General features: G+C 42.6%; 1 long non-coding RNA gene across 1 annotated transcript; it reads left to right on the top strand.

Moving 5' to 3' along the window:
- The first annotated feature begins 1,597 nt into the window (after positions 1-1,597).
- Positions 1,598-5,750, top strand: LOC142740559 (uncharacterized). Its single transcript, XR_012880778.1, has 5 exons — positions 1,598-1,721; positions 3,334-3,400; positions 4,220-4,284; positions 4,731-4,862; positions 5,695-5,750. It is a non-coding gene; the product is annotated as an uncharacterized LOC142740559 (long non-coding RNA).
- Positions 5,751-7,692: the final 1,942 nt, after the last annotated feature.

Here is a 7,692-nt window from a genome sequence, read left to right as displayed (position 1 = left end):
GATGCCACACAGACCCCCTGTAGATGATGAAACACAGACCCCCTGTAGATGATGGCACACAGACCCCCTGTAGATGATGGCACACAGACCCCCTGTAGATGATGGCTCACAGCCTCCCTGTAGATGATGTCACACAGCCCCCCTGTAGATGATGGCACACAGCCCCCCTGTAGATGATGGCAAACCGCCCCATGTAGATGATGGCACACAGCCCCCTTGTAGACGATGGCACACAGCCCCCTGTAGACGATGGCACACAGCCCCCCTGTAGATGATGACACAGGCACCTCTCCGGAGAAAGCACCACACCCCCCCTCCCTGTGGTAATCTTCCGGGACTCTCTCTGTAAATTCAGGACCGTGCCGAAAAATTTGCTACAGTAGACAACAATGCCCCCTGTACTAGCGCCATGCTACCATAGTAGTGAGCGCAACAATATCCGTAATTTTTGTCTGCCTGAATGCCCTATATACTCACCGATGCATGACCATCTACGTCACGAGTGATCTCTAGTCTCACTGGTTCAGCGAAGGCGACGCGAGGACGTCATCTCGTCACCTTCGCAGAACCCATGAGACTAGAGACCACACCTGTAGAGGACGGCGCTGCATCGTGAGTATGTGTCATTGCGCCGCCGATTACCAGCAAGGAAGCCAATAGTTCCCTTGGCTCTTGAATCCCCAAATCACAGAACCGTTTTTAACGGCTGTTACATGTATTGACGGCCGTTAAAAATTGATCCATTGACTTCTATGGGGGCCGTCTGGCCATGAAAGCGGCCAAAAATAGGACATGTTCTATTTTTTGACGGCCAATATTCACGGGTGGTTAAAAAAAGGCTGTGTGAATATACCCATAGAACATCATTGTTCTGAAAGCGGACGTTTTTTACTGTTGTGTGAATGTAGCCTAAAACGAAATTCAATAAAATGTATCCTTTGTTAGTTCAGATGTTGCCGTCTTTACCTTGACTTTTAACGCATTAAATAAACAATCCCTTATCTTGACTTTTTCAATGGCTTTTGTTGTGTGATATCACGCTGCAACAAATGATATTTTATTTCACATATAGCGAAAAGTAGTAATCCAAAAATAGGTTTTTAACGTTTCGGTCTATACATTCAACCTTCTTTAGACACGGATATGCGGCGCTTGTGACCTCGGTCGCTGTTGGGTAATGGCGCCATTATTTTTGGATTACTACTTTTCGCTATATGTGAAATCAAATATCACTTATTGCATAATACCTTGGAGTGCTGAGTTCCCATTTTTTACACATTGGCGTGGAAGCCTACTCACGCACACTTGAAACACGGAGTGCTGCGGGATCAAGAAAGTATCACGCTGCAACAAGTTATCAGAGTCAAGTTAAAGATGGCTACATCTGTATTACAGTATAAAATCCATCTAGTAACAGATTACACGTTTCATACATTACATGTTCTTAGTCGTAGCCCCTATAACCACACATGTATCTTTCTTCCATGTTTATAAACAGCAGTCCCATGTAACGCCTATATCCAGTGTATGCACAGACAGTCTATCCAGGCAGTAGGAGATAATTAGATGATGTAACAGATACTGCAGCCGCTTATGATGTCACTGATGATGTCATAGACAGTACTAGCCGTTAGGTTCTATGTGCAGCTGGATTACATATTTTTTACAATTTCTGCCAATGACGTCTGGACCTGGACTGTGATTGACTGTGTGATTGACAGGTAAGATGCAGCATTTTATCATTAATTCTACATGTTACTGGACACATGAAATATATACGCTCTAGAATTCTCATATAAGGCCAGATTCACACTGGACATTACTGCAGCAATTTCTAACCACACCAACACCTCACCACAACTATATGATTGTAGAAGGATTTTTTTCTGGTGATTGTCGGGGGTTGTTTTTTTTTTTTAGACAAACAGTTCAAGTTCCAGTAAAATGTTTCTATTAATGCAAGTAACAACTGAACATTTTACATTCAGATTTCAAGGTTTCATATTTTCTCATTAAAGTTACAACTCAGAGTATGTTCACATGGCCTATTTTCATGGCCATAAACGCCCCGAAAAACATCTAAAACTACAGAGGCTGAACGCCTCCAAACATCTGCGCTTTGATTTCAATGGGAAAAACGGGGGTTTGTTCCGATGAGGCGTTTTTTATGTGGCCGTTTAAAAAAAACTGTAGAAGGATTTTTTTCTGGTGATTGTCAGGAGTTGGGGTTGTTTTTTTTTTAGACAAACAGTTCAAGTTCCAGTAAAATGTTTCTATTAATGCAAGTAACAACTGAACATTTTACATTCAGATTTCAAGGTTTCATATTTTCTCATTAAAGTTACAACTCAGAGTATGTTCACATGGCCTATTTTCATGGCCATAAACACCCCGAAAAACAGCCGAAAATACGGAGGCTGGACGCTTCCAAACATCTGCCCATTGATTTAAATGGGAAAAACTGTTTTTTTTTCCGATGGTGCATTTTACGTGGGCGTTTGATAAAGCGGCGCATAAAAAACACCCTGTAAAAAGAAGTGCATTTCACTCCTTCGGCCGTTTTTGGAGCCGTTTTTCATTGTCTCAATAGAAAAACAGCTCCAAGAACGTTGGTAAAAACGCCTCAAAAAATGTTTGTGGTTTAAAAAATGGCTGAAAATCAGAGGCTGTTTTCCCTTGAAAAGAGCTCTGTATTTTAGAGACGTTTTTTAGTTAAGTGTGTGAACATACCCTTACCATTGTCTGAGAATTGCAGCTGTCAGTAATGTGGAATGTGACTTCTCAGTCGTTTTCAATATGATGTCTAATTTAATTTAATTAAATAGTCTTAAAAAGCTACCGTATATTATCCTAATAAGGCTCAGCAGTAGCCAGGGCCGGCCTTAGGGGTGTGCGACCTGTGCCATTACATAGGGCGCATCCCTCCAGCAGGTGGAACGGGGCGCTGCGCTGGCTCCCTTCCACTGCTTGTGTTTTAGAAGCGGCCAGGCAACTCAGCAGCTGCCTTTCCGCCTGGGAGCTTCTCTCACTGACATCGCGTTTCTAGCAGCGAAAATCGGGATTCCTCTAGGAGATGGGGGCATTGGGGATTGGCATTTGTAAATTGCCCACATTGTGACCCCCCCTAATGTCAGTCATGGACACCTGGGCCTGGGTGTGACTGCAACCTCTTCACCCCTATAGTTATGTTCCCTAGGTTTACACTAAGATTACAAAATGTTTTCAATGTCTGACTCGTCCTGTGATAGAAAATGAAAGGTGTGAAAGTAAATATATTATTATTCATTATGGATATGGGGTTATTTTATGTTTATTCCATTATGTATTTTACAGACATTTATGACATCTGAATATGTGGCACCAGTGACAGCCGACATGCTAGGACATACACTGTATATATGTAAGTATTATAGCAAATGACAACCTATAGAAATTCTATAATCTGATGTCATCCAGAATGTTCCTCCTATAGAGACACATGACAAGACTGTGGGAACAAATTCCCCAATGTTGTTCATCCAGGGCCTGTCTTAGGGGTGTGCGACCTGTGCGGTTACACTGGGTGCATCACCTGTCACTAATGAATGGGGCGCCACTGGTCTTGATGTCTGGGGCACCCATTGCTTGAACACTCAATCCCACTCTTCATGTCAAAAAAGTAAAGGGCACTGCTCAGGATGCAGATACAATTCCTTGATAATGGATTACATTACAGTGTGACAGACAATACTTGTCTGGCAGTGTTATTTGGGCACTGTATGATTGCAGTATTTGAGTACTATATTCTACGCCATAAAGCTGAATTCAGACGCTGCAGATTTGCTGCGCGGCAAAATTCACAAGTGTTACAGGTGAATAGTTACAGTCTCAAAAACTCATCCACATGTAGCAAAAGTAAACGCTGGGAATTTTGCTGCAGCTTTATATTATTATTATTATAGAAATGCTCCATAAAGAAGATATTATGGTATTAGTAATATATAAGGGACTTGTTATTTATGTAATTTCCTAATACACATTTGGCTTATGGGGGAGCACACAGCGCACACAGAGTGTCTACATTACCAGTACTGCAGTCTGTGCGCCACCATACAGGTCCGTCCACATGAAGTTGCTGTGTACATGAGCCCTAATGTACATTTCCTTCATTGTTGGGTGGTCTATACTGAGCACACGTCTGTCTGGAGAAATAAAACTACACAATTATTGTTTTTTCCAGAACACCTTAAGATCGGCTGCCTGCTGCCAGGGGGACTCACTGAAGCAATATTTCATCTATGCAAGGTGCGTCTCTTATTAGTTACTATATGCAGTATCCACCAATACCCTCCACAGTTAGAATGACACTTTTTGTATGTCCTGGGTCAGAATGCCCCTTTTGTATGGCCCCACAGTAATGAAGCCCCCTTTTCTAAGCCCCGACTCAGTCCTTTTATCCCCCATATTAATAGTGCCCCCTTTGCTCCTATAAAATAAAAAATTATACTCACCTAATAGACGACCAACCGGGTCAGACATTTCGCTTCCTCCCTGCGCCGTTATTGTTTGTCCAATTTCAGGGGTGTATGGATCCCCAGAGCTGTGGGCCACCCCAAATCCCTGGACCCCAGCCGGTCATCCTATTTACCCCTTTGGTAATTTTACACTGGTTGGGGACTGGACTCTGTTCTAGATAGAAATGTTGCCATTGATTGAGATTTGTCCTAATACATTGTCTTTCTTTCTCCTAGAATTAATTCCTCATAAGAGTTAATGATAACCACACGTCCCAGGAGGGCAGATCAAAGATTAAGCAGAGCCCTCCACCTCACATCACATAACGTTCTACATTCAGTCGGATGTATTCAGTAGGAGAGTCCAAGGTCAGTGTATTTTATTAACTGCATCTCTAAATGATCACATAGTGTGTATTACTGGTCAATACTGAAGAGGGCACTACCACCATAGATGGCCTGGGCACCCTCAACTTACACTGCCGATCCGGCATTTAGGGCCCAAACCTATAATATAAAAAAACAGAAAGATACAATCCCTAGTTTATTGACTGGGTGATGTTATTTGGGCACTGTATGATTAAATTATTTGGACACTACATGGTGCATCATAAGGGGGAGGACGTCACAGATACTGCACATGTCACCAATAAACCTAAGGCCGGCCCTGGATGTGACACAATAGCTGCCACGTGACATGCCATCCACACGGACATGACCGCTGTGGCCTAGCAACTAAAGACAACAGAACCACCAGCGCAGGAGCCACAGGGAATTTAACAAATGAGTAGGGACAATTTGTTATTTTTAGCCATATGCGGCTTAGACTAAGGTTTATGAAACTGTCAGAGAACCCCTTTAATAATTATTTTGTCTGTTGAATCCAGAAATCTAATTTACCATTTTCTACTCTCTCTACTCCAGTCCAAAAGACTCCACAAAAGACAAATTAGAAGTTTTCCATTAAGGATAAGATTATATAGAAGAATAACAATAAGCTCCTGGTCCCTGATACAAAATCTATACCAGGGTCCTCCAACTATTATATGCCATTATACTGCTGGTGTTATTTGTGTGGCAGAGGGGCATTGGACTCGCCCTGTGATAGAAAATGAAATGTGTGAAAGTAAATATATTATTATTCATTATAGATATGGGGTTATTTTATGTATGTGCATTAAACCCATTATGTATTTTACAGACATTTCTAACATCTGAATATGTGGCACCAGTGACAGCCGACATGCTAGGAGATCCACTGTATATATGTAAGTATTATAGCAAATAACAACCTATAGAAATTCTATAATGTGATGTCATCCAGAATGTTCCTATAGAGACACATGACAAGACTGTGGGAACAATCTCCCTGATGTTTTCAATAGGCTGAACATATATTTGTTGATATGATGAACCATACTAAGCGCACGTCATAATATCTTCACAGTTTATACTTTTTGTTCCAGAATTTCTTGAGATCGGCTGCCTGCTGCCAGGGGGACTCTCTGAAGTAATATTTCATCTATATGCGGTATGTCCATCATTAGTTACTATATACAGTATCCACCAGTAGCTCTGTACATTGAAAAAGTAATGAGCGGGCAAAATGCCAAGAAAGGCGTAGCAGTGGGGAACCTTGGATAGTTGGTAGGAATAGGCATAATGTAAGTTAGGGGTATCTTTGTCCAAAATGCTGGCCACATGGCTCGGTTTGGGACTGAACGTAGGTGTAAGGTAATTGGGTGAGGGAGTGTAGGGGGATTTTAGACAGCTTTGGTCTGCCAAGAACATTTGCGATGTGTCAAGGCCTGGATGAAATAGACAAGGACTTAAGTGAGTTTCATTACACAGTCATAATCTGCAGGCATAGGTGATAATGGACACTGGCAGAATGTTTTTATATTTACAGCACTCAAGCGGAAAGCAATGGAAGGTGCCAGGATATTGTCACGTATAGAGCCCCCACAAGTCATGCAGCACAAGGACCTGGACTTGGGGTGTACTGGATTGTTTGGAGCAAATGGCATCAAGGAAGCAAGGCAGGTATCCTCAATGGTATCATTCTAGCAAAAATTTGAGGGAACATGGCACGATGATGGGCCAAGTGCCAGGATCCTTGCGCAGGGATCCAGGGTCGATGAAGGCAGCAATATCCCAGTAGGGCCTCATAATCTCAACATGGGAGAGGGACACCTTGGGGTTGCCAAAATGTTTAGAACACGGGGTACTGGCACAATGTTTGGAATTACAGGAGCAGCGCATCTGGATCTAAAGAGAAGCAGAAGAAGGCAACAGTAGCTGGTTGAGTCTGATTCTGATCTGTCAGATGATAATAAGTGGTCTGATGTTGGGGATAGATGGGCTAATGGGCAAGACGTTTAAGATGCTGAAAAAAATGTTTACGCAGGGTAAAGTAAAAAGGTAAAAGCGAGGAGGCGTGATACCGAAAGCCAATCCTTTACTGGAAAGAGGGGGTAAAGTTTGGGGCCAGGAAACATGTTTGTTGATTTCTACCTACACACACTTGTCCCAGGAAATGTTGGGAAACATAAGGGAGGAAAGGCTTGTCTAGTTTTTGTGATGTCTATGGAAGATTTTGTTTAGTATTGCAGTGTTATGGTGGTGGAGCAGGACCCCCTTATTGATCAGGTGCCAATAAAAAGGGATGGTGCCTGTGAAGCAGGCTGGTAAGTATAAAAAAAATACATCTGTCGCATCTAAAAGATGCATCAGTAAACGATGAAATAGACAAGGAGTTGAGTGAGTTGCATCATTAAAGCAGAATCTGCAGGCACAGATGACAATGGATACTTGCAGAATGTTTTTTGTGCCTACAGGACTCAAGTGAGAAGCAGTGGAAAGGACACGGATATCGCCACGGATAGGGCGTCCACGAGTCATGCAGCACAAGGAACTGGACTTCTGATGTAACTGACTGTTTGGAGGAGATGGCGTACATTTGCGAAGAATGTAGTTGGCTTTCGAAGCGCGTAAGCAGTCTTGTATCATCACTTCAACATGCCGTGTGGTTTATAAAATGTTTTTCTAATAAAGTCATCACATTGTCATGAGGATTGCTGGACCGTATTTTCTTCTGTTTACTGTATATTTATTGGACAGTGCTAACGCCATACAGCCCTCCCTGTAGAGAACGCCATACAGCCCTCCTGTAGAGAACGCCATACAGTCCCCCTGCAGA

Source organism: Rhinoderma darwinii, chromosome 2, assembly GCF_050947455.1.
Source record: "Rhinoderma darwinii isolate aRhiDar2 chromosome 2, aRhiDar2.hap1, whole genome shotgun sequence".
In the NCBI taxonomy this organism is placed as follows: Eukaryota; Metazoa; Chordata; class Amphibia; order Anura; family Rhinodermatidae; genus Rhinoderma; species Rhinoderma darwinii.
Note: the sequence above shows the minus strand (reverse complement) of the source record. Positions and strands in the feature narration are given on the sequence as shown.